This window comes from Chlorocebus sabaeus, chromosome 7, assembly GCF_047675955.1.
Source record: "Chlorocebus sabaeus isolate Y175 chromosome 7, mChlSab1.0.hap1, whole genome shotgun sequence".
Lineage (NCBI taxonomy): Eukaryota > Metazoa > Chordata > Mammalia > Primates > Cercopithecidae > Chlorocebus > Chlorocebus sabaeus.
The window spans coordinates 34,393,616-34,421,317 of record NC_132910.1 but is presented as its reverse complement, the minus strand read 5'-3'; the positions used below and the strand labels follow the sequence as shown (position 1 = coordinate 34,421,317).

At 44.0% G+C, this 27,702-nt stretch overlaps 1 protein-coding gene across 5 annotated transcripts in view; it reads left to right on the top strand.

The window, feature by feature from the left end:
* Positions 1 to 3,093: 3,093 nt before the first annotated feature.
* The window catches only part of LIN54 (lin-54 DREAM MuvB core complex component), a 90,574-nt gene continuing 65,965 nt past the window's right edge, over positions 3,094 to 27,702 (top strand). For 3 of the 5 annotated variants that reach the window (XM_007999091.3, XM_037989508.2, XM_007999088.3), the window contains exon 1: positions 3,094 to 3,247. The gene's annotated coding sequence lies outside the window, so the exon portion shown is untranslated. Of the gene's footprint in view, positions 3,248 to 5,284; positions 5,542 to 27,702 lie in introns of those variants that run through there. The other 2 variants (XM_007999093.3, XM_007999089.3) reach the window with 1 other exon arrangement.

The following is a 27,702-nucleotide window of genomic DNA, read 5'->3' as shown; positions in this document are numbered from 1 at the left end:
GTTTCACTATGTTGGTCAGGCTGGTCTGGAACCCCTGACCTCGTGATCCACCTGCCTCGGCCTCTCGGCCTCCCAAAGTGCTGGGATTACAGGCCTGAGCCACCGCCCCCGGCCTGATTGTTTTTAATAAGGACCATTTAGTCTCCTTCTTCCCATATATTACACCTCTTCTTTCTTTTTTTCTTATTTAACTTAGCTAGGACACCCTCAAAAATGGTAAATAATAGCTACTATATCCCTGCCTCCTTGTTGAGTCTCTGATTTTAAGGTGAATGCCTCTGCCATTTCACTGAAATGTATGGTGTTGCTCTCTGATGATTATCTTGCTCCAATTAAGGAAACATTCTTTTATTTCTAGTTTACTAAGAATTTTAAAAATTCAGAGTGGTTGCTGGGCGCGGTGGCTCACACTTGTAATCCCAGCACTTTGGGAGGCCAAGGTGGGCAGATCACGAGGTCAGGAGATCAAGGCCATCCTGGCTAACACAGTGAAACCCCGTCTCTACTAAAAATACAAAAAAATTAGCTGGGCTTGGTGGCGGGCGCCTGTAGTCCCAGCTACTCAGTAGACTGAGGCAGGAGAATGGCGTGAACCCGGGAGGTGGAGGTTGCAGTGAGCCGAGATCGCACCACTGCACTCCAGCCTGGGTGAAAGGGTGAGACTGTCTCAAAAAAAAAAAAAAAAAATTCAGAGTGGTTGTTGAATGTTATACAGTGTATCTCTAGAGACTATCATTTGGTTTTTCTCCTTCAGTCTAATAAATTATACTTGTAGATTTCTTAATGTTAGATCACTGTTTATGTTAAACCACATACTTTGTTATGATGTAAATTCTTTTTCTTTTTTTTTTTTTTTGAGACGGAGTCTGGCTCTGTTGCCCAGGCTGGAGTGCAGTGGCGTGATCTCGGCTCACTGCAACCTCTGCCTCCCAGGTTCACGCCATTCTCCTGCCTCAGCCTCCTGAGTAGCTGGGACTACAGGCGCCCGCCACCACGCCCGGCTAATTTTTTTAAATGTGTTTAGTAGAGACGGGGTTTCACCGTGTTAGCCAGGATGGTCTCAATCTCCTGACCTCGTGATCCACCTGCCTCAGACTCCCAAAGTGCCCGGGTTACAGGCATGAGCCACCACGCCCGGCTTGTAAATTCTTTTTACTACCACATTGCTGGAATTTGATAACATCTTTTTTTTTTGAGAGTCTCACTCTGTTACTCAGGCTGGAGTGCACTGGTATGACCTCGGCTCACTGCAAACTCTGCTTCTCGGGTTCAAGTGATTCTTCTGCCTCAGCCTCCTGAGTAGCTGGTACTACAGGCGCATGCCACCATGCCTGGCTAATTTTTGTATTTTTAGTAGAGACAGGGTTTCCCCATGTTGGCCAGGCTGGTCTCAAACTCCTGACCTCAGGTGATCCACCTGCCTCAGCCTCCCAAAGCGCTGGGATTACAGGTGTGAGCCACTGCACCTGGTCTGATAACATCTTAACTCTTTTTATTTTTAAAAAAATTATTTTGTAGAGATGGAATCTCACTATGTTGCCCAGGCTGGTCTCAAACTCCTGGCCTCAACCCATCCTCCTGCTTCGGTCTCCCAAAGTCCTGCGATTACAGGTGTGAGCCACAGCACCAGACCAATAACATCTAAATAATCAATTTTCCCTTCATAACAAAATCATAGTGAGAAAGGAAGTTTCCCTTCTCTTTTTTGGGCACTGTTTGTCTTGGGTTTTAGTATGAGAGTTATGCTGCCTTGTGGAATAAACTGGGAAAGGGTCTCCCTATTTTGAGATTTGTTTGGTCTCTCTAAAATCTAGCCAGTTTTTGGTACCCCATCTCACTCTCTTCTTCCTTCCAGTGGTGCGCCAACAGTACCATCAATCATTTTACCACGAGGATTTCTCACACTAGCTCTCAAGGTTCCTCATAAAGTGGGCTCACAATGCTGATCTCCAACAAAGCCTTTGTGTCTTTCAACTTTATCACATTCCTTGCACATGTCACAGACCTTACCATTTTCAAGGCTTTGCTAATTTCATGACATCTGCCTTGTTAAATCCTGACTATTAGTGTTTGGGCTGGTACTGGGTGTTGATTATGGCACAAGGGAACTAACATTTTAGGCAGAGATGGTGTACCTGCTTAGCACCCTTCATTTTATTTAATCATCAGAATTCTGGGAAGTTTCGTTATTTTTATTTGCTGGATAGGAAAATAAACGTTATACACTAATAAACGGAGGTGCCACTAAATACCAGTACCGCTTGATTCCAAAGTGATTGCTGCCTCCACTAGTTTCACCTCCTCCATTGTGTTCCCTAGGTAGTCTCTGATGCTGACCTGTATGTCCTCCGTGCTCCATTAGCAAATTATACACTGTACCGCACCATCTTACATTTACACTCTTGTATTTTCTATTTTTTCATATCTGTAGTGCTTGTCTCACACACAGCAGTTAATAATCTCTCAGAATAATTTTTCTTTTTCCCCTCAGAATGATCTCTCAGCGTCTGGTCATCCGACTCCGTATTTGGATATCATATAAATCGCGGGAAAAAATAAAAGGTGATTAAATACAAATAATTTTGACTGTGTTAGTCTTAGCTGTGTGTTGCAAGAAAAAAACAAAAGGTCTCTTTCAAAATAAGTTTAACTCTCAATGATCTCCCTGGGGCTTTTTAGCGACCCCTGCAAAATTAGTGCCTAAAAACACAGTGACTTGGCATTTGTGACTACTGATCACCTCCTCACTCAAGCACATCAAACAGCGGGATATCCTGGAAGTCGCACCTACAGCTCACACTTTCTAACAAGGAAAGCTAGACGAAGGGACGGTCTTTCCCAACAGCAGCGCGATGCGGGTCCTCCCCCCACCAGCTTCAGTGGGATGGAACATTCCGTGCGATCGCTTTGACCGGGCGCCACTCAGAGTCACGTGGAGCTGCAGCGCCCCGGCGGAGCCGGGCGGAATAACGCGGGCTCGGGTTGCCAAGGGGAGGGGCGAGGCACCGCGGAAGAGGCGGAGCGAAGGAAGCCGGCCGTGGGGCGGGGTGCTGAGCGCAGGGGCGGGCAGAGAGGGGCGCGCGGGCGGGGAGGGCCCGGCGTATTATGGGATGCGGCGGTGGAATGGCGCTGGGCGCGTGATTTTGAACAAACCCTGGTCTGTGTCTCGGAGGCGCCGCCGCCGCCGCTGCTGCTGGGAGCCCAGGGAGCGCCGCGCGACCAGGAGGCGGCGGCGCCGCCGGCTTTGGTGAGTGTCAGCCGCCGGGATGGGGGCTACTGGGCGGGCGGGCGGGAAGGGGGAACCGGCCCCCGCTGCGAGTGGCTGCGCGGGCGGAGAGCGCTGGACCGCTCCCTCCGGGAGCCCGGGCCGGTGGGCCTTGGCGGGGAGCGGGAACCCGCCAGCGGGGTCAGCCGCGCCCCTTCCCTGGGCTGCGGGGGGCGGAGGATCCTCGGGGCTCCGTCTCTTCCCGCCGGCTCCCGGGAGGGTGGCTGTCACCCGGCAGGGCCAGCGCTCGGCCAGCCGCCTGCCTGGCGGTCTGGAGGAAGGGCTCCCGCGGCTGTTGACACGCACACTGCACGACCCAACAAGCCGGCCGTGGCGGCCCCGGGTTTCTGGGAACCGGTTTTGCTGCTGTGTCATTTTGTGCCAGTCCCTCCTCTCCCTACTGCCCGCCGCCGCGTTCTTCCTATGCCCCTTTGTACAGGCTCTTGTTCGTGCGTGTCCGTTTTCCTCGCGAAGCCCACCAGCCAAATGTCATAATGTTCCCGAGGTGCACGGGGGAAGGGAGCGGGCCGGCACTTAGCTTGGCCAGCAACGGTAAACAACCAAGCAGAGTGCGGATGGACGGGGCCGTCAGTGGGGAAATGAAGTTTAAAGATGAAGTAACTGATAACACTTTATACTCTCAGCATCTGGCAGTCTGCATATAAAAACAGCAATTGGGGTGGGTGGTAGACAGCCCTTGTTGAAGGCTGAATCTACCGACTTTTATATGGAGTTGCCATTGAAACAAGGTAGGGAAATGAAATGACTTTTTCAACTTCAACCTTAATCTTCTTACACTAACTTAGACAGTAGAGTGGCCCTGTTCGCAGCCTTGAAATTCTGTTTGCCCAGAGCTTATATTGTAGTTGAATGATAAAGAATTAAGTTTTTGGTTGGTTAACTCTTTCTGAAATTGACAAAGGCAGCCAGTTTCCTTTTTTTTTTTTTTTAAAAATGTTGGTCTCAGAAGAAGCCTTGCAGCTTATGTTTTGTTATTTTTTAAATGATTAAGAATTACCTCTGTTCTGTTTTGGTTACTTATTCAACTGACTGATGACAGGAGCTGGTAACTCTTACTTACCTAGTAGGTAACTCTAGGGTCTTGTTCTGAAGCAAGCTGTTTATTTTCACTGTATTGAACAAATATATCAGCAACAGATTTTTTTTTTTAATTTGATGACTTAGATCCTAAAAACATTTGGCAAATACTTTTAGCTTAGAGTTATATTTTCAATATTTTAGAAATTGATCATTCATGAATGTTTCTACAATTAGTTCAATACATTTTAAATCTAGTTGCGCTTTGACGTCTTAAACCGATGACAGATTGGAAGTCACAGTGTTCATGGACAGAAATGACCAGATAAAATTAAGTTGGAGAGGAAGACAGCTCAGAACTTTATTTTTTAAAATGAAGTGTTTTGACCACCTCACCTGCATGAGGATTGCTGCCTGTAATTGACAAAGGTGTCAAAGGTCGAACATGCATATGGAAATAGCTCATCCTGTCAAAGTAGTTCCGCGGGTGGGGTAAAATGTCAAAGTTGGTGAATGACATTAAGGGTCTTCACAGTGTTTTTGGTACCTGAGATAGCCACAGTGAATAAAACGCATTCCACCATCTCTCTCAAGTTGCTGCTCTGAAAATAAAAGAGTTTGGGTTCTTTATTGTCCTTATGCCACCCTCCGCATGGCTTTTGGTCTTGCAAACAAAAATATGCCGGACTTGGGACCCCGCAGGTGGCGCGACTTCCTTTAGCGTCCCTGCGGGGGCCCGTGCTCCGCCCGGGGGTGAAAGGTCTCGGCGTAGCCGGTGTGCACTTGCACGGCCCTTGTGCGTTTGAAGGTTGGCGGGGCGGCGGGAGGCTTCCCCGGATATGTGGGTGTGCGCCTCCCGGGAGGGGCGGGCGGGGAGGGGAGGAGGAAGGGGGAGGTTACTGGTGGTGGCGGCGGCGGCGGCGGCCCGGGCTCCGGCTGTCGGGGAAGCTGCTGAGCTGTGATGGTGATGACGAGGTGAAAATGGCGGATCTTTCGAAATACAATCCCGGCCCCTGACATACCAGAGGCGGCGGCGGCGGCGACGTCGCCACCCCAGGTCCCTTCTCGGGCCCCGGGTATCCTGAAGCGCTCCAGTTTGGACAAACTGGGAAAGGAAGCTGTTGGCCAGAGCTATCGTGCACGGGCAAAACAAGCCCCGCCGGGGCTCGGGATTGCCCAGGACCTTCTGGAGCCCCCACCTCGGAGCCCGAGGGAGGAGAAAGCGGCAGCCGCTGGAGGTAGAGGAGGAGGGGGTACCCGAGGGCTTCTCTGTCTGGAGATCTCTTTATTTGGGGGAATGGGGGTGGGTGGGGAAAGAACTGCGCTGGGGATCAAGGAATGACTTGTCCGGAGTGCGAAGAATCAGTAGCCTCGTCATGACATCAACATTATTCTTTGAGTGTTAAGAGGGCTCCAGTTTGCTCTTATACCTAAGGCTGCTGCTGAGGCCTAGAGGAACCGCTAGCACTTAGCATGATTTCCTGATACAATTTTTAAAACAGCCACTCTGGCGGGTGTTGCTTTGATGGTGTTCAGCAGTTCTTGGGGTTGTATGTTTCTTTAGGGAGGCAGAGCATTGGCATTTTATTCTGCATTTAAGGTCTGTGCCTTAGATCCTAGTCTGTAACTTGTTGGGGTGTGGATGTTCACATTTTATAGAATAGGGGCCAGTTTTGTAAGAATTAGAAAAAAATTTTTTAATGCTCTGTTATCCATAGAGTAACCTCTTTGCCTCTGCCATTTGGCAAATAACAATTGAGATACTGTCAGTCATATTTTGTACCCATGCTTTTCAGGGAAGTTCTCTATACCCACCCTCCTGCCCCCGCCACTCTAGTTCATGAATTCGGAGAGTAAAGTTATGAAAAATTTTGCGGTAGATTTTATAATGCAAATGAAATACAGCTTTAGGAGCTCTCTTTTGGTCCTGAGTTTTACCTTCATTGTTAGGGAGAGTTGTGATGGTGTGACGCAAGCATTTGTTGTGAGTACATTAAGTTGGTAAAGATAAATTGAGACCTCTGTTATTTCTAAATGCTGGAGTGTTTAGCCTAGCCCTTTGTTTAGAGAGCTGTATTGATTGACTATAACAGCCACTGTTTTATTAGGTTATCTAAAGACCCATGTAAGTTTTAGGTTATGCTGAAAGACCCCTAAGGAGTCTCTGTCCTTGCACACAACACTAGTGTTACAGAAAAGTTACATGTGAAACAAATGTTTAGGCTGGGCAAAAAAATTTTTGTTTGTTAATTTGGACCCTATGCTTTTCCCCAAGCTTTTTTGAGTCAATGAAATTGAGTGTATAATGAACAGAGAGATTAGTATTTGAGGAATGCCCATGGGTAATGTTTATGATTAGCCCTAAATTTCCTTATTCAAATTGTCTTCAGAGAGTATATGTGATATTATTTCCTTATTCAAATTGTCTACAGAGAGTATATATGAACACACTTTGCCACAGTGTGTCATTTATCACAAATTTTGTAGTGTACTTAGAGGGGAAAAATTTTGTGTGAATGGGTGTGTATAGTTTGGATGTCTGGCTTTCACTTACTAGAAGAATAAGAGACCCAAAAAATTTTTTAGGACAAATACCTGAGAGGTACTCAGAAGATTTAATGATAATGATAATGATTATTTTTAAAAAATAATTTGTCTGATGCCGTATTATTCAGTAGGTATTTGGTTTTGTCTTTTTAAAATTACAGTTTTTATGTTGCAGTTATTTAACCCATGCCTTATAGCTGCTGACTTAGTAGCAAGACTAAGGATTTTAAAAGTAATTAAAATAGGGGGATTAAAAAGCTTTTTCATTGACTTTCTTTTAATCACAGAGGGCTATTGTCTCTTTGTGATTCTTTGTGATTGTCTTTAAAGACCAGTTTTCATATTGTCCTGGTTAGAACAATTGTGTGTTAATAATTAAAAATGTGTTAGAAAGAAATGAAGCAAGAATTATACCACCAGAGATAGTCCAGTGTTCATTTTTGGGGGGTAGAGTATTATAGATTTTTACTACTTTTTGTTTTTTTTTTATTTCGAGACAGAGTTTCACTGTGTTGCCCAGGCTAGAGGGCAGTGGTGAGATCTCAGCTCACTGCAAGCTCCACCTCCCGGGTTCAGCCATTCTCCTGCCTCAGCCTCCTGAGTAGCTGGGACTACAGGCGCCCACGACTGCACCTGGCTAATTTTTTGTATTTTTAGTAGAGATGGTGTTTCACCATGTTAGCCAGGATGGTCTCGATCTCCTCACCTCATGATCCACCTGCCTCGGCCTCCCAAAGTGCTGGGATTACAGGCGTGAGCCACCGCGCCCGGCCGATTTTCACTGCTTTTTCAAACATTATTATTGGGTGTCTATTATGTGTCATATAGTATGCTAGGGATAGTGGATAAAATAACCTCAATATCACTACCTCAGGGAACTTACAGTTTAAGAATCACTGGAGGTGAAGTTGGAAGGATCTATTCAGTGGGGCCTTGCTGCAAAAGGCCTTAAGAGTTAACAGAAAATGTAACTTAGTGTAGGAGAATGACAACCTCAGAGATATACTTCAGAAGATAAATCCTGTACATGTAGCTTTTATGTAGAATGCATTACAGGTGAGAGGAGATGGAGGTAAAAACACCATAGTAGGCTTCAGGATTTAGAGATTTAGACACGATTGGTTACAGGCGGATAGAGTCATGGTGAAGGTGTAATCTGCATAATAAATGACAGATTAATATTTCTATGGAAAGAAGAGATGTCAACGACCATACAATCGTAAGCCCTGGTGTTTGATAGAATTTTTTTTTTTTTTTTAATGAGATGGGGTCTTACTCTGTCACCTAGGTGAGGGTGCAGTGGATCTCAGCTAACTGCAACCTCTGCCTCCCAGGCTCAAGAGATACTCCCATCTCAGCCTCATGAGTAGCTGGGACTACAGGCATGGGCCACCACGCTCGACTAATTTTTTGTATTTTTGGTAGAGACAGGGTTTCACCATGTTGGCCAGGCTGGTCTCAAACTCCTGAGCTCAGGCTATCTACCTGACTCACCCTCCCAAAGTGCTGGAATTACAGGCGTTAGCTACCACGTCCGGCCATTTGGTAGACTATTGAATGCTGTAAAACAATAGAGAAATCAGAAGGAGAAGCTAATTTAGATAAACACGAAAATAACTTTGAGTTACAGCGTACCTCATAACTATCTTCACAGTAACCCTGTAAGTAAACTGAAGCTCAAAGATGTTATTATTGACTCGGATTACGTGATAAGCAACTAGGAGAGCCATGATTTGGAAACATCTTTTCTGATTTTGAATCTCCATGTTTTTTCCATCATGTTAATCATAAGCATGAATAATATAGAGTTCCCTTTTTTATTTTTATATATTTGTTCAGTTTTATAGGCTGTGTTATTCTCATTCTTGGGTACAATGCCTATCCCTTGGTACATAACCCTATTCATTGAGTATGTGAATAAATGAATAGCATTTATTTGTTATTTCACTCAATTATATAATCTTTTTTTTAAATTTATTTTTATGTATTTATTTTTTGAGACGGAGTCTCATTCTGTTGCCCAGGCTGGAGGGTAGTGGTGTGATCTCTGCTCACTGCAGCCTCCACCTCCTGGGTTCAAGCGATTCTCTTGCCTCAGCCTCTTGAGTAGCTGGGATTACAGGCACCCGCCACCATGCCCGGCTACTTTTTGTATTTTTACTAGAGATGGGGTTTCACCATGTTGGCCAGGCTGATCTTGAACTCCTGACCTAAGGTGATCCACCAACCTCAGCCTCCCAAAGTGGTAGGATGTGAGCCATCATGCCTGGCCCATTTCTTTTTTTTTTATTATGGTGTTAATTCACACCCTTTGAAATACATTGTGAAATTCATGTAATTATCGTGTAACAAAGACTTTATGGAAAGTAAGTTACAAAGTTAAGGAAGCTCACCTAAATAGAATGGGAATAGTGCAGCAGATACTTCATATACATTTAAATATGAGTGGCAGAAGCTCAAATTTAAATACTATATACTTGAACATAGACTTTAAAGGTATGTGACTAATTTGGAATTCACCTTTTTTCCCAGCTTTTATTTTAGGTTCAAGGGATACATGTGCAGTTCTGTTACCTGGGTATATTGCATGATGCTAAGGTTTGCAGTATGAATGGTCCTGTCACCCAGGCACTGAGCATAGTATCCAATAGTTTTTCTTTTATTCTTTTTTTTTTTTTTTTTTTGAGACGGAGTCTTGCTCTGTCGATTGCAGTGGTGCAATCTTGGCTCACTGTAACTTCTGCCTCCCAGGTCTGAGCTATTCTCCTGCCTCAGCCTCCGGAGTAGCTGGGACTACAGGTGCATGCCGTCACGTCTGGCTAATTTTTTGTATTTTTAGTAGAGATGGGGTTTCACCATGTTAGCCGGGATGATCCTGATCTCCTGACCTCGTGATCCACCCGCCTCAGCCTCCCAAAGTGCTGGGGTTACAGGTGTGAGCCACTGTGCCCAGCCAATAGTTTTTCAACCCTTGACCCCCTCCCTATGTCCCCAGTAGTCCTCAGTTTCCATTGTTGCCATCTTTATGTTCATGAGTACCCAATGTTTAGCTCCCACTTATAAGTGAGAATTTCTGGTATTTAGTTTTCTGTTTCTATGTTAATTTGCTTAGGATAATGGCCTCCAGCTACATCCATGTTGCTGCAAAGGACGTGGTTTCTTTCTTTTTTTTTTTTTGAGACGGTGTCTTGCTCTGTCTCCCAGGCTGGAGTGCAGTGGCGCGATCTCGGCTCATTGCAAGCTCCGCCTCCCAGGTTCAGGCCGTTCTCCTGCCTCAGCCTCCCCAGTAGCTGGGACTACAGGCGCCCACCACCATGCCCGGCTAATTTTTTTTGTATTTTTAGTAGAGATGGGGTTTCACCGTGTTAGCCAGTATGGTCTCGATCTCCTGACCTCGTGATCCACCTGCCTCGGCCTCCCAAAGTGCTGGGATTACAGGCATGAGCCACCGCACCCGGCGGTTTCTTTCATTTTTATGGCTACGTAGTATTTCATATTGTATATGTACCACATTTTCCTTATCCAGTCACCATTGATGGGCACCCAGCTTGATTCCATGTCTTTGATGTTGTGAGTAGTGCTGCGATGACCATGCAGGTGCATGTGTCTTTCTGGCGTAAACATTTATTTTCTTTTAGGTATGTACCCAGTAGTGTGATTACTGGGTCAAATGGTAGTTCTCCTTCAAATTCTTTGAGAAGTCACCAAACTGTTTTCTACAGTGGCTGAACTAATTTACATTTTCACCAACAGTGTGTAAGTGTTCCCACGACCTCTCCAGCATCTATTTTTTGACTTTTTTTTTTCTCATATGGAGTCTCACCCTGTTGCCCAGGCTGGCGTGCAGTGGTGTGATTTCAACTCATTGTAACCTCTGCCTCCCGTGTTCAAGTGATTGTCCTAGCTCAGCCCCCTGAGTAGTTGGGACTACAGGTGCGCTCCACCATGCTCAGCTAATTTTTGTAGAGGCGGGCTTTCCCCATGTTGGCCAGGCTGTTCGCAAACTCCTGGCCTCAAGTGATCCACCTGCCTTAGTCCTCCAAAGTGTTGGGATTACAAGCGTGAGTCACCATGCCTGGCCCCTGTTTTTTGATTTTTTAATAATAGCGATTTACAGTTCCCTTTTAAAGGAAACAAAAATTGTGAATCCCCAGTATTTTATTAAAATATTTACTAAAATATTAAAATATTTACTTTCTAAGCTAGATATAAATATATAAAACCAGTATAAATCAAAAGTAAATTTATAGGCCAGGTGCGATGGCTCATGTCTGTAATCCCAGCACTTTGGGAGGCCAAGGTGAGCGGATCACCTGAGGTCAGGAGTTCGAGACCAGCCTGGCCAACATGGCAAAACCTCATCTCTACTAAAAGATACAAACATGAACTGGGCGTGGTGGTGGGTTCCTGTACGAAAATGCCAGCTACTTCGGAGGCTGAGGCAGGAGAATTGTTTGAACCTGGAAGGCAGAGGTTGCAGAGAGCTGAGATTGTGCCACTGCACTCCAGCCTGGGCGACAGAGCCAGACTCTGTCTCAAAAACAAACGAACAAAAAGTAAATTTATGAATCTAGTATAAACAAAACTGTAAAACCAAGGTAAAAAAATTAAACTTAGGTGATATTGTTTTGCTTCAATAGTCTTTAGGTCAGGCATAGTGGCTCACACCTGTAATCCCAGCATTTTGGGAGTCCAAGATGGGGCGATAGCTTGTGTCCACAAGTTCAAGACCAGCCTGGGCGACATAGCAAGACCTTGTCTCTACAACAAATACAAAGAAAATTGGCCAGAGTGTGATGGCTTGTGCCTGTTCTGTAGTCCCAGCTACTCGGGAGGCTGAGGTGGGAGGATCACTTGAGCCTAGGTGTCCAAGACTGCAGTGAGCCATGATCTTGGCGTTGCACTGTAGCCTGATGACAGAGCAAGACAGTCTCAATACAAAACAAAACAAGAATATATTTCTTTCCATAGTGAGTATACTAGGTTCTGCCTTAGTGCAGATGTGCAGTTTCTTTCTTTCTTTTTCTTCCTTTCCTATCCTGTCCTGTCCTGTCCTTTCCTGTCCAGTTTCTGACGGAGTCTCACTCTGTCACCCACACTGGAGTATAGTGGCGCGATCTTGGCTCGCTGCAACCTCTGCCTCCCAGGTTCAAGCGATTTTCCTGCCGCAGCCTCCCAAGTAGCTGGGACTACAGGCGCCTGCCACCACACCTGGCTAATTTTTTTGTATTTTTAGTAGAGACGGGGTTTCACTATATTGGCCAGGCTGGTCTCGAACTCCTGACCTCGCAATCTGTCCCCCTCAGCCTCTGCAAGTGCGGGGATTACAGGCGTGAGCCACTGCACCCGGCCTGTTTTCTACATACTCTATATCCTATGATGACTCAATTTCTACGCCACTCTTCTGTGTTTGAATGCTGCAAGGCTTTCCTTCTTAAATCTCAGGTTAAGTGGTTTGGCTTTTATTTGGCATAAATATGTCATTTATTTTATAAGTTCATTTTGTGCCTTTTTCTTTAGCTCATATGAATTCTTGTACATTGATTTTGGATGTGATGTGGTTATTCAAATGATCCAGAATGTACTTTATAAAAATACTATTGAAATGAAAATACAAACCTTTCTTTTTTAAAAAAAATTTAGGCCAGGTGCGGTAGCTCACGCCTGTAATTCCAGCACTCTGTGAGGCCGAGGTGGGTGGATGGCTTGAGCTCAGGAGTTTGAGACTAGCCTGGGCAATATGGTGAGACCCTGTCTCTAGAAAAACGAGACAAATTAGCTAGTTGTGGTGGCACACACCTGTAGTCCCAGCTACTCCAGTGGCTGAGGTGGGAGGATCACTTGAGTCCCTAGGTGGTGGTTGCTGTAAGCCAAGATTGCACCACTGCATTCCAGCCTGGGCAACAGAGTGAGACTCTGTCTCAAAAAAAAAATTTATGTATTTAATTTGTTTTTTTCATGGAACACTTCACAGATTTGCATGTCGTCCTTGCACAGGGGCCATACCAGTCTTCTCTGGGAAATACAAACCTTTCAAACCTTCATCAGAACTCATGGGTTATAGTCCACTGCTCCCAGTTTAGTTTGATAAATGTAGTTCTAGAACTGGTTTTTTAGTTGATGTTTGATTTTAGAAATAAAAGCTAAAATCTGGCCGAGCGAGGTGGTTTACACCTTTAATCCCAGCACTTTGGGAGACCGAGGTGGATCATTTGAGGTCAGGAGTTCAAGACCAGCCTGGCCAACATGGTGAAATCCCATGTCTACTAAAAATACAAAAAATCAGTCTAGTGTGGTTGCATACGTCTGTAATCCCAGCTATTCAGGAGGCTGAGGCGGGAGAATCACTGAAACTTGGGAGGCGGAGGTTGCAGTGAGCAGAGATTGTGCCACTGCACTCCAACCTGGGTGACAGAGCAAGACTCCATCTCACACACAAAAAGAAAAGCTAAAATCTGAGTGGTATAGTTAACCAGTTAATGCTGGTAGTAAGCTCTAGGTACAAAAAATACAGTTGACCCTTGAACAACATGGGAATTAGGGACACCAACCCCAAGCAGTCATATCCACATCCATGTATGACTTTTGAATCCCCAAAAACTTGCTGTCCAAGCCTTACTGATAACATAGTTGATTAACACATATTTTATATATTTATTACATAGCATATTATTACAATAAAGTATGCTAGAGAAAAAATGTTATTACAAAAACTGTAAGGGAGAGAAAATATAGTTACTGTTCATGAACTGAAGTGGATCGAGGAAGAGCAGCAATGGGTCTTGCTGTCTGGAGTGTCAGAGGCAGAAGAGGTGGAGAAGGTAGATGAGGAGACAGGAGAGGCAGGGACACTTGATGTAACTTTATGGAAATATATTGTAATTTCTGTCTGACTTTTTTTCCCTCCCTCCCTCCTTCCCTCCCTGCCTCCCTCTCTCCCTCCTTCCCTCCTTTCCTCCCTCCCTCCCTCCCTCCCTCCTTCCCTCCCTTCCTTCCTCCTCTCCTCCCTTCTTTCCTCCCTCCCTTTCTCCCTTCTATCCCTCCTTCCTTCTCTCCTTCCTTCCTTCCTCCCTCACCCTCACTTTTTTTTTTTTTTTTTTTTTTTTTTTTTAAAAGAGGTGATATCTCGCTATGTTGCTGGTCTTGAACTCCGCCTGGGCTCAGGCGATCCTCCTGCCTCAGTCTCCCAAGTAGATGGGATTAAAGGCGTGCACCACTATGCTTGATTTCTCTAACAATATTTCCCTATGGTAGCAAGCTTTTTTTCACTGTTTGCTTTAGCTTCATTGTGTGTATCGTAGAAGGGTCCATGTCAAAAGCAGTCTTGAATAATGCCGATCGTCTACTGTCAATTTGTTTTCTGTGCTTCTTCTACATCTTCTTTCTCATTGTCTGGCACTAGTTCAGAAGCAGTCATCTCCATCAAGTTGTCCCCCATTTATTCCTCTGGTGTGGTATCTGTTAGCTCTTGAATTTCTCCAAGATCCTTTCTTTTTCTTTTTCTTTTCTTTTCGTCAGGATTTCACCCCTGCTCAGGCTGGAGTGAAGTGGTGTGATCATAGCTCACAGCATCCTTGACCTCCTGGGCTCGAGTGATCCTTCCACCTCAGCCTCCTGAGTAGCTGGGACTACAGGTGCACACCACCACATCTGGCTAACTTTTAAATTTTTTGTAGAGTTGGGATCTCACTAGGTTGCCCAGGTTGCTCTCAAACTGCTGGGCTCAAGTGATCCCCTCACCTTGGCCTCCCGAAGTGTTGGGATTACAGGCATGAGCCACTGTGCCTTACCCAAGACGCATATCTTGAAACCCTTCACCTCCCACCATTTTTGTCATATCCACAATTTATTTCATGATTTTCTTCATTGGTTATGTTGTAAATCCTGTGAAGTCGTGCACAATGTCTAGACGCAGTTTTCTCTGTAAGAATTTATTGCTTTTGGGCCGGGCCTGGAGGCTTATGCCTGTAATTCCAGCACTTTGGGAGGCCAAGGTAGGCGGATCACCTGAGGTTAGGAGTTTGAGCCCAGCCTGGCCAACATGGCAGAACCCTGTCTCTACTAAAAATACAAAAATTAGCTGGGTGTGGTGGCGCATGCCTTTAATCCCAGCTATTTGGGAGGCTGAGGCAGGATAATCAGTTGAACCTGGGAGGCAGAGGTTGCAGTGAGCCGAGATTCAGATTGTGCCACTGCACTTCACCCTGGGGGACAAAGTGAGACTCCATCTACAAAAAACCAAAACAAAACAAAAAAAGAATTTATTGCCTTGGGCTTGATGGCTTTCATGGCTTTGTCTATAACAATGATGGCATCTTCAGTGGTGTAATCCTTTCTGATTTTCATAATGTTCTCTCAACCAGGTTCTCTTCCATAGACTTGATGTTCTTTCCTTAGAGTACCATATATAATGAGCCTTAAAGGGCCTTAGAGGCCAAATTAAAGATGCTGTATTTGGGGGCAAGTAAACCATGTTGATGCCTTCGGTGTTGAACACATGGTGTTCTGAGTGGCTGGGAGCATTGTCCAATATCAAAGGAATTTTAAAAGGCAGTTCCTTACTGGCAAGGTACTTCTGTCTTCAGGGACAAAACACTGATGGACCCAATCCAGAAAAAGAGTTCTCATTGTCCAGGCCTTCTTGTTGTACATTTGGAAGAGTGGCAACTGGTGTTTATCCTTTCCCTTCAAGGCTCAGGGTTTAGCAGCTTAATAGATAAGGGCAGTTCTGATCATGAACCCAACTACATTTGCACAAAACAATAGACTTAGCCTATCCTTTCCTGCTTTAAAAATTCTCGTGCTGCCTTCTCTTCCTTACTAATAAATGTCTTTTATGGCATTCTTTTCCAGAATAAGGCACTTTCATCCGCATCAAAAACCTGTTTGGGCTGGGCATGGTGGCTCATACCTGTAATCCTAGCACTTTGGAGAGCTGAGGCAGGAGGATCACTTGAGCCTAGGAGTTCGAGACCAGCCTGGGCAACATAATGAGACCCTATCTCTATAAAAATTTTAAAAATTTAGCCAGATGTGGTGGCATGCACCTGTGGTCCCAGCTACTCAGGAGGCTGAGGTATGAGGATCACTTGAGCCCAGGAGGTTGAGGCTGCAGTAAGCTCTGATTATGCCACTGCACTCCAGTCTGGGTGACAGAATGAGACCCTGTCTCAAAAAACAACAAAACAAAAAATCTGTTTGGGCATATATCCATTCTCCTCAATGATTTTCTTAATGGCACCTGGGAATTCTTGGTCACCAGAAGATGCTTCTCCTGTTTTCTTGACCTTTTTTTTGTTTTGTTTTTTTGAGACAGTCTCGCTCTGTCACCTAGGCTGGAGTGCAGTGGTGCAGTCTCAGCTCACTAGAGCCTCCACCTCCCGGGTTCAAGCTAGTCTCCCACCTCTGCCTCCCAAGTAGCTGGGACCACAGGCACGTACCACCATACACAGCTAATTTTTGTATTTTTTAGTAGAGACGGGGTTTTACCATATTGGCCAGGCTGGTCTAAAACTCCTGACCTCAAGTGATCTGCCTGCCTCATCCTCCGAAAGTGCTGGGATTATAGGCATGAGCCAAATCCCAGCACTTTGGCCACACCTGGCCAAAGGCTGCATTTTCAATGTTAGACAAAAAAATATTTTGCTAAAAGTGCAAGGTTTTTGTATCTGCTGGTGCAACTGCAGTGATGTCTTAACAGATTTCCTTTTTTATAATGGTCTTTACACTGGATTCATTTATCTTGAAATGTTGGGCAACTGCAGCTATAGACCTCGATCTATAGTACATATCAAGCAGTTAAATTTTTGCTTGTAATGTCATACTTTTCTCTGCTTCTTCGGAGCACTTCCAGCATCATTAGTGGCACTTCATATGGGTCTCCTAGTGTTATTCAAGTTTTACAGTATTGCACTAAGCAGGATGAAAAATATGGGAGATCACCTTTTACTGCAATACACAATTTACTGGAGGGAGGAACTGCTCATGTGGAGACAGACAATTAGTGGCAACATTTGAGCTTACCACAGTAGCAACAGGAGGTGGCTACAAAAATGTTACAATAGTATAGTATGTACTACAGTTACTTTTTTGTGGTTTTGATTTAATAGTGCATCTTTGTTTACATTTCTCTCCACTGCAAATGATACAATGTGTTTGTGTGGGTAAGTTTTTATACATTTTAACTTTTTATAATTTATATATTTTATAGTAGTAAATTATAAAACACAATGTTTACATATGTTTTATGCATTCATGACATATCAAACTTTTTCTTAAATCTTTTTTTTTTTTTTTTTTTTTTGAGGCGGAGTGTAGCTCTGTCGCCCAGGCTGGAGTGCAGTGGCCGGATCTCAGCTCACTGCAAGCTCCGCCTCCCAGGTTCACGCCATTCTCCGGCCTCAGCCTCCCGAGTAGCTGGGACTACAGGCGCCCGCCACCTCGCCCGGCTAGTTTTTTGTATTTTTTAGTAGAGACGGGGTTTCACCGTGTTAACCAGGATGGTCTCGATCTCTTGACCTCGTGATCCGCCCGTCTCGGCCTCCCAAAGTGCTGGGATTACAGGCTTGAGCCACCGCGCCCGGCCTCTTAAATCTTTTTGATATTTCTAAGTGGTGACATGGTTCATCAGCAAGTTTTTTCAAATTGCCACAAATTTCCAAAAAATATTTAATATATTTATGGAAAAAAAATGTGTGTAAGTGGACCCTGTTGTTCAAAGGTCAACTAAACACTCAGATTCTCTGTCTTGTCTTGTCTTGTCTTGTCTTGTCTTGTCTTGTCTTGTCTTTTCTTTGAGACAGAGTCTCGCACTGTCGCCAGAGTTGGAGTGCAATGCCGCTATCTCTGCTCACTGCGGCCTCCACCTCCCGGGTTCAGGCAATTCTCCTGCCTTAGCCTCCTGAGTAGCCAGGACTGGAGGCATCCAGCACCACGCCCAGCTGATTTTTGTAGTTGTAGTGGAGACGTGGTTTCACTATGTTGGCCAGGCTGGTCTTGAACTCCTGACCTTCTGAGATTATACTTTCCTCCTGTCTCAGCCTCTCGAGTAGCTAGGACTTTAGACATGCTCCACCATGCCCGGCTAATTTTTTAAAATTATTTTTTTGTAGAGAAGAGGATCTTACCATGTTATGCCCAGGCTGGTCTCCAACTCCTGGACTTAAGCAGTCCTCTTGCCTCGGCCTCCCAGAGTGTTGGGATTACAGTTGTGAGCCACTGAACCCGGCCCAGACCTTTTCTTGTTAGAAGTTAGGACTTTGCTCCTAGTTCAAAGGGCGAGTCCCACTCCTGTAATTTTCAGTGTCTTTTAACAGGACAGGTAAAAATCTATGTTCTTCTGACAACAGAACTTCAAAATATATGAAGCAAAAATGTGCAGAAGAGGAGACATGGACAAATCCACCATCATATTTGGGAATTTTAACAGCCTAAAAATTTATTAAGGATATCAAGGATCTGAATAACACTATAAACCAGCTTTTGCTAACTGACATAAATAGAATACTACCCTCAGCAACTATTAAGAAAAAAATGTTTTTGGCCGGGCGCGGTGGCTCTCGCCTGTAATCCCAGCACTTCGGGAGGCTGAGGAGGGCGGATTGCCTGAGTTCAGGAGTTCAAGACCAGTCTGGCCAACATGGCGAAACCCCGTCTACTAAAAATACAAAAAAAGTAACTGGGCGTGGTGCCATGCACCTGTAATCCCAGCTGCTCGGGAGGCTGAGGCAGTGGAATTGTGTGAACCAGGGAGGTGGAGGTTGCAGTCAGCCCAGATTGCACCACTGCACTCCAGCCTGGGTGACAGAGTGAGACTCTGTCTCAAAAAAAACCCCCAAAAACTAAAAAAAAGTAAAAATTCTTTTCAAATGCACAAGGAACATTCACCAAGAGAGAATATACTGAGTCAAAATATAAGTCTCTAATTTCAAATGAGAATGTTGCAGAGTATTATGTTCTCTGACAATACTATAATTAAATTAGTAATCAATAATAATAGCATAGCTAGAAAATCTCCAAGTGCTTGGGAATTAAATGGCGCACTTTATTAACCATGTGGCAGATGAAATCACAAGCAATATTAGAAAACGTTTGAAGTGAATGATAATAAAAACATATTGAGGCCGGGCACGGTGGCTCACGCCTGTAATCCCAGCACTTTGGGAGGCTGAGGCGGGCGGATCATGAGGTCAGGAGATCGAGACCATCTTGGCTAACACGGTGAAACCCTGTCTCTACTAAAAATACAAAAAATTAGCCGGGTGTGGTGGCGGGCGCCTGTAGTCCCAGCTACTTGGGAAGCTGAGGCAGGAGAATGGCGTGAACCCGGGAGGCAGAGCTTACAGTGAGCTGAGATTGTGCTACTGCACTCCAGCCTAGGCGACAGAGCAAGACTCCGTCTCAAAATAAATAAATAAATAAAATAAAATAAAAAATAAATAAAAACATATTGAAATTAATGGAATACATCTAAAGCAGCTTTGGGGAAAAGTTTTCATATTAAAGACTTACTGTAAAAAAGAAGAAAGTTTTAAAATCAATCAATCATTTAAACGAGGAGTTGACAGACTTTTTCTGTAAAGGTCCAGGTAGCAAATATTTGAGGCTTTGTAAGTCATGTAAGTCTGTCACATATTCTCCCTCACCCCAACCATTTAAAAATGTAAATATCAGGCTGGGCGCAGTGGCTCATGCCTGTAATCCCAGCACTTTGGGAGGCTGAGGCGGGTAGATCAGTTGAGATCAGAAGTTCAAGACCAGCCTGACCAACATGGTGAAACCTCATCTCTACTAAAAATACAAAAGTAGCCAGCATGGTGGCATGTGCCTCTAATCCCAGCTACTTGGGAGGCTGAGGCAGGAGAGTCACTTGAACCCGGGGCGCAGAGGTTGCAGTGAGCCGAGATCGTACCACTGCACTCCAGCCTGGGTGACAGAGCAAGGCTCTGTCTCAAAAACAGACAAACAAACAAACAAACAACCATTCTTAGGTGGGAAGCAATACATAAAGACCATTGTCATGATTTAGTAGTTTGGTGAACACTGATCTGTGCTTCCATCTTAAGATTCTAGGTGGGTAGGCGCAGTGGCTCACCCCTGTAATCCCAGCACTTTGGGAGGCCGAGGCAGGCGGATCACCTGAGGTATGGAGTTTGAGACCAGCTTGACCAACATGGAGAAACCCTGTCTCTACTAAAAATACAAAAAATTAGCCAGGCGTGGTGGCACATGCCTATAATCCCAGCTACTTGGGAGACTGAGGCAGGAGACTCGCTTGAACCCGGGTGGCAGAGGTTGTGGTGAGCCGAGATTGCACCATTGCACTTCAGCCTGGGCAACAAGAATGAAACTCCATCTAAAAAAAAAAAAAAAAAAAAAAAAACCAGATTCTAGGAAAAGAAGAATAAATCAAACAGAAGGAAAGAGATAAAAATAATAGTTAATTAAATAAAAAATGGGCCAGGCACAGTGGTGCAGATCACTTGAGCTCAGGAGTTTGAGACCAGCCTAGGCAACGTGGTGAAACCTCATTTCTACAAAGCAAAAGCCAGGCATTGTGGTGCATGCCTGTGGTCCCAGCTACTTGCAGGGCTGAGGCAGGAGGATTGCTTGAGCCTGGGAATTTGACGCTTCAGTGAGCCATGTTCATGCCACTGTGTTGTAGTTTGCTTGCTGCAGCCTCCAAGTCAAGGGAGTGTGAGCTAGGACTACAAGCAGGCCCTACCACACCCAGCTAATTTTTATCTTTATTTTGTTGAAGTGGGGTCTTGATATGTTGTCCAGACTGGTCTCAAACCTGTGGCCACAAGTGAGCCATCTTAACCTCTCAAAGTTCTGAGATTACAGGTGTGAGCCACCATGCCTGGTCCAAAAATGGTTCTTTGTAAAGGTCAATAAAATGGATAAATCTCTAGCTAATCAAGAATGAAAGGAGAGAAGACAATTTACCACTATGAGGAATGAAGAGAGGACATTTCTACAGATCCTGCAGATATTAAAAGAATATTACATGTAACTTTATACTAATACATTTGGCAGCTTAGAGGAAATAGACAAATTCCTTCAAAGACACAAACTATCAAATATCCCAGGTTGCTTGGGAAGAAAGATATCTGAATAGCCCTGCATCTGCTAAAGAAAGTGAATTTATATTTAAAAACCTTCCCACAAGGAAGCTTTATATCTAGATGGCTTTACTGGTGAATTTTAGCAAATATTTAAGGAGGAAATAGAGACAATTCTGTGCAAACTTTTCCTGAAAAATAAGAACACACTCCAATTCATTTTATTAGCTAGCATTGTCTCCAGGCAGACACTATAAAATGAAAAGAAAACTACAGATCAATATCCCTCATGAACATAACAAAAATGTTTAACAAAATGTTAGCACAATGTAATTTAGCAATATATATATAAATTATAAGATGTGATCAAGTGGGGTTTATATCAGGAATGCTAAATTAATTTAATCAAAAATTAATATAATTCACAGACTAAAAAAAGAAAAGCCATACGATTCACTAGTTACAGAAAAAGCATATGATAGAATTAAACATCCTTTTATGATTTTTTTAAAAACCTCATCAAATTGGGAAAGAAGTAAACTTTCTCAACCTGGTAGAAAATCTATGAAAACCTATAACTAACAGATAAAATTAGGAACAGGGCAAGGATGTCTGCTGTCACCACTTTTGGTCAACATTTTACTGGAGGTCCCAGCAAGGTGTAGTAAGGGAAAAGAAATATAAAACATGCAGATTGGAAAGGAGGAAATAAAGATGTTACAGACAACATGGACTGTATTTGTAGAAATTCGTAAGGAATCTATACTGAAAAACTATCAGAATTAACAAGTGAGTTTAGTTGGGTTATAGGATACATGGACAGTATACAAAAATCAATTTTATTTGTACATACTCGTAAACAACTGGAAAACGGAAAAAAGCGCCATTTATAACAGCATCAAAAAACCATGAAATACTTAAGGATAAATTTAACAAAATACGTATAAGACCTATATACTTAAAGTGCACAACATTGCTAACATAAATAAGATATAGTTATTTGGGAGACAATTCTCTATGGGTCTTTTTTTTTTTTTCTTAAGAGACAGGCTCTCACTGTGTTGCCCAGGCTGCAGTACAGTGGTGCACTGCAGCCTTGAACTTCTGGCATCAAGCGATCCTCCCATTTCATCCTCCTGAATAGCTGGGACTACAAGTGCACGCCATTGCACCTGGCTTTTCCATGGGTCCTTGCATTTCTGTACCTCTTACCAGTGAGGCAGTGACAGCCCTTTTGTTTTAAATGATCTTTTCAATGATATCTGTATAGCAAACAGCCTAGGATGATACAGCATCTCCCTCTGTAGTAAAGGGCAGATTTGCTTATTGTCCAGTATAATAAAGATAATGTCTGCCTCTGGGCAAAGAGCAGGTTTGCTTTGGGTTCCCTGGCTGGGCACAGTGGCTCACGTCTGTGATCCCAGCACTTTGGGAGCCGAAGCGGGCGGATCACGAGGTCAGGAGATCGAGACCATCCTGGCTAACATAGTGAAACCCTGTCTCTACTAAAAATACAAAAAATTAGCCGGGCGTGGTGGCGGGCGCTGGTAGTCCCAGCTACTCAGGAGGCTGAGGCAGGAGAATGGCATGAACCTGGGAGGCGGAGCTTGCAGTGAGCAGAGATCGCGCCACTGCATTCCAGCCTGGGCGACAGAGCGAGACTCTGTCTCAAAACAACAACAACAATAACAAAAGATTTGGGTTCCCTAAGCTCAGGGTTCCTCAGCTATGATGCAAACCTACTGCATGTGCGGCATCTACCTGGACCCCCCTGTGTCTTCCCTGCGGGACTTGGGGGATATGGGGGAACTGATACACACATGATGCTCATGTTCCTTGCTGTACTGTGGGTCAAAAGTCCTTTTGTCTCTGACACAGGACTACTGTGTCTTCTGCCGGTATCCATGGAAGAGTACTAGGCTACTTTATTAGCTTTCAAAGAGAGTAGGAAGTCTCAGACCTCTCACAGTTCTTGATAGTTTTGGCCATGAGGATAGGGTACTGACAGGCATGGCATTCTGAAAGAGGAAGGATGAGAGCCTCTTGAGCTAGGTTAGGAGATATAAAAATTCTCTCTGGCGTCTATTAGTGAATGGTCTTACCCAGGTGGTGGGCAAGGGCAGTGGGGATAGGGAGGGTGAAAGTCCTCCACTGTTCTACCTGTTAATGAATAATTTAGAGGCTTAGTTGAGAGGCAGGATTGAAACATACCACCTGAATGGTGCTTTGGTTGTTGTACACTCAACTTCATGGCCCCTGCTCTGCTGAAAGGCAATGTGGCTATAGCTGCTGAGTTAAGGAGCCCTCAAAGCAGAACATATGGTGTCCACAATAGGGATACAGAGCTTTAGGTGGATTCAAAACCTTAGAAGTTTGGTTGAGCTGCAGGGGTTAATGCTTGAAAATGAAAGTAAATGCAAGCTTTGCTTATTGCTGTAGAGCCACAGTCTTGCTCTGTGGCCTGACCTCTCCCTCCTCCTACTCTTTAATTTCAGGTGCTTTAAAGAGAAAGATTAAAAGGGGTTGGGCTGATGTCTGTGTGTCCGTAGGGGGACCAAAGGCCATACCCATATGTCTAAATATGCTGGAAGAACTTCAGGGAGAGGAAGGAGTCAAACTTCTATGGTTCTGTTGGATATAGGAACTAAATCATCATTCGGTGGGGATGGAGTATCCAGATTCAACTCTTGGGATTTGGGGAAGAAAGCTAGTGTGACATTGTGAGTGGAGCCCTTTGTTGTGTGTTGTTGTGATTGTCATTGCCGATGTATATTTGATGTTGATATTTTTACATGCTTGTGCCGTGAATGCCCGTAAGTGCCAGAGGAAATTCTTTGATCAGGAAGAGTCACATAAAGAAGTGCTAGTAGTTTGGGGTCCCAAAACCCTAGTGAGTCCGTTAAGATGTTATAAGTGACGGGTAACTTCGCAGTACATGTAACGAATTCATCCAATTAAGTAAGACTGTAAACCCGGTTTTTTTTTCCCCTTGAGACAGAGTCTCGCTCTGTCTCCCAGGCTGGAGTGCAGTGATGCGATCTCGGCTCACTGCAAGCTCCGCCTCCTGGGTTCACGCCGTTCTCCTGCCTCAACCTCCAGAGTAGCCAGGACTACGGGCGCCCGCCACCACGCCCAGCTAATTTTTTGTATTTTTAGTTGAGACAGAGTTTCACCATGTTAGCCAAGATGATCTCGATCTCCTGACCTCATGGTCCGCCCGCTTCGGCCTCCCAAAGTGCTGGGATTACAGGCATGAGCCACCACACCCGGCCAAACCAGGTATTTTTAAAAGAAAAAAAAAAATGACAGAGACTTTAACAGGAACTTGTCAAAGGAAGATATACTGATAGACAATATGCACATGAACAGAGGCTAGAGTCATTAATCATCTGGGAATTGCAAATTAAAAACACAATGAGATATCACGTCACATACACTAGAATGGCTAGAGTTAAAAAGACCAACAGAAGACTGACAATACCAATTGTTGGTGAGGCTGTGGAGCAGCTGGAACTCTCATACATTGCTGGTGGGTGTATAAAACACTACAGTTAAGTTGGGAAATAGTTTAGCAGTTTCATGCAAAATTAAAAATAAACTTACCATGTGATTCACCTAGAAGGAATTGCAAGATCTCCTTTTAGATATTTACTCAAAAGAAATGAAAAATATATTTTCAGAAAAAACTTGAACCTAAATATAGCAGTTTATAGTAGAATTATTCATCATAGTTCCAAACTGGAAACAGTCCAAATGTCCATTAACAGATGAATGCATATACAAATTGTCGTTGATTTGTACAATGGAATATTACTCAGCAGTAAAAAGGAGTGGAACTACTATTAAGTAAAAACAATGCAGATAAATCTCAAAAGCATGCTGAGAGAAAAAACTCATACCATATGATTGCTTTATGTCATAAGTACATATATTACTCAATTTATATGAATTTCTGGGATGAGCAAAAACACAAAACTAATCTTTAGTGATAGAACAGACCCACTTTTCAAAAGAAGACAAATGTGGCCAAAAAACATGAAAAAAGCTCGACATCATTTCATTGATCATCAGAGAAATGCAAATCAAAACCACAATGAGATACCATCTCATGCCAGTCAGAATGGCAATTATTAAAAAGTCAGGAAACAATAGATGCTGGCGAGGCTGTGGGGAAATAGGAACACTTTTAACTGTTTGTGAGAATGTAAATTAGTTCAACCATTGTGGAAGACAGTGTGGTGATTCCTCAAGGATCTAGAACCAGAAATACCATTTGACCCAGCCATCCCATTACTGGGTATGTACCCAAAGGATTATAAATCATTCTGCTCTAAAGACATGTATGTTTATTGCAGCACTATTCACAATAGCAAAGACTTGGAACCAACCCAAATGTCCATCAGTGATAGACTGGATAAATAAAATGTGGCACATATACACCATGGAATACTATGCAGCCATAAAAAGGAATGAGATCATGTCCTTTGCAGGGACATGGATGAAGCTGGAAGCCATTATCCTCAGCAAACTCACACAGGAACAGAAAACCAAACACTGCATGTTCTCACTCCTAAGTGGAAGTTGAACAATGAGAACACATGGACACAGAAAGGGGAACAACACACGCTGTGGTCTGTTGGGGGGTGGAGGTCGAGGGGAGGGAACTTAGAGGATGGGTCAACAGGTGTAGCAAACCACCATGGCACACATACACCTGTGTAACAAACCTACATGTTCTGCACATGTATGCCAGTTTTTTGTTTGTTTGTTTGTTTGGAAAAGTAGACTTATTTTTTTCCCTGTTTTAAAACACCAATGGTAAAATTTAAGGGAATATAATTTTGGGATTAAGATTATTAACTGTGGCATCTTTTTAAAAAAATTTTTTTGAGACAGAGTCTCACTCTGTTGCCCAGGCTGGAGTGCAGTGGCACAATCTTGGCTCACTGCACCCTCCGCCTCCCGGCTTCGAGCGATTATTGTGCTTCAGCCGCCTGAGTAGCTGGAATTACAAGCGCCTGCCACCGCCCCGGCTAATTTTTGTATTTTTAGTAGAGATGGAGTTTTGCCATGTTGGCCAGACTGGTCTGGAACACCTGACCTCAGGTGATCTGCCCACCTCGGCCTCCCAAAGTGCTGGGATTACAGGCAAAAGCCACTGTGCCCAGCCAAGATTATTAACTGTGGCATCTTAAAAACCTGAGCTGGAGTCCTGGCTCTGCCATTCACTAGCTATGTGACCTTAGGCAAATTAACCTTTCTAAATGACCTCATCTATAAAACAGAGATAATGATGATTCCCATCTCTGAGTTGTTGTGAGGATAAATTAAATTATGTCATCACTGTTGTATAGTAAGCACTCAATGATGATGGTTTATTTTGGCAGTAGTAGTATTTGCCAATGCTAATAGTCATAATTTGCTACTTTTGTGCTAATTTTGTATGTGTGGTGTATCTTTTTTTTTTTTTTTTTTTTTTTTTTTTTTGAGATGGAGTCTTGCTCCGTCGCCAGGCTGGAGTGCAGTGGCACGATCTCAGCTCACTGTAACCTCAGCCTCTCGGGTTCAAGCGATTCTCCTGCCTCAGCCTCCTGAGTAGCTGGTACCGTAGGTATACGCCATCATGCCCAGCTAATTTTTGTATTTTTAGTTAAGACGGGGTTTCACGCCCAGCCGGGGTGGTGTATTTTTATATTTAAAAAAAGGGGGCCGGGCATGGTGGCTCACGCCTGTAATCCCAGCACTTTGGGAGGCCAACGTGGGCAGATCACCTGAGGTCGGGAGTTTGAGACCAGCCTTACCAACATGGAGAAACTCGGTCTCTACTAAAAATACAAAAAATTAGCTGGGCGTGGTGGCACATGCCTGTAATCCTAGCTACTTGGGAGGGTGAGGCAGGAGAATCGCTTGAACCTGGGAGGTGGAGGTTGCAGTGAGCCAAGATTGCACCATTGCACTCCAGTCTGGGTAACAAGAGCAAGACTCCATCTCAAAAAAAAAAAAAGGAAGAGAAGAAAGTTGCTGATTAGGTTCCTATGGATCTGATGTTTTCTGGGCAAATAACTCACTGCAATTTGTTCTGTCATAAACATGATTTACTGTCTTTTATACATGAAGATAATAGAATTGATTCCTTTATTGGAAGTTCTGCAGACCTTTGGCTAAAAGTACCACAGCTCGAAGTTTTTCATAATCTGCTTTATGACTATTACTTTTTTTTCTTCATGGGGACTGGCTGTGCGTCTCTTAAATGGTTCTTTTTGACACTTTAAATGGCTGAGGATGGCCAGGCATGGTGGCTCATGCCTGTAATCCCAGCACTTTGGGAAGCTGAGGCAGGTGGATCACCCGAGGTCAGGAGTTCAAGACCAGTCTGGCCAACATGACAAAACCCTGTTTCTACTAAAAATACAAAAATTAGCCTGGCATGGTGGCAGGCACCTGTAATTCCAGCTACTCAGGAGGCTGAGGCAGGAGAATCGCTTGAACCCAGGAGGCGGAGGTTGCAGTGAGCCGAGATTGTGCCACTGTACTTCAGCCTTGCCAACAGAGTGAGACTCCGTCTCAATAAATAAATAAATAAATAAATGAATAAATAAGTAAGTAAGTAAGTAAGTAAGTAAATAAGTAAATGGCTGAGGAGGGTTTGAGAATCTTCTTTCCAAATAAAAGTTTCCTTGGTATGAAGCTAGTTGATCAAAGTTGGACCACAAATGCTATTTGATCTGCAATTGCTGAGATGGATTACTCTAGAAACTCCTTTAACATTAATTTTGGTATTTAATGGAT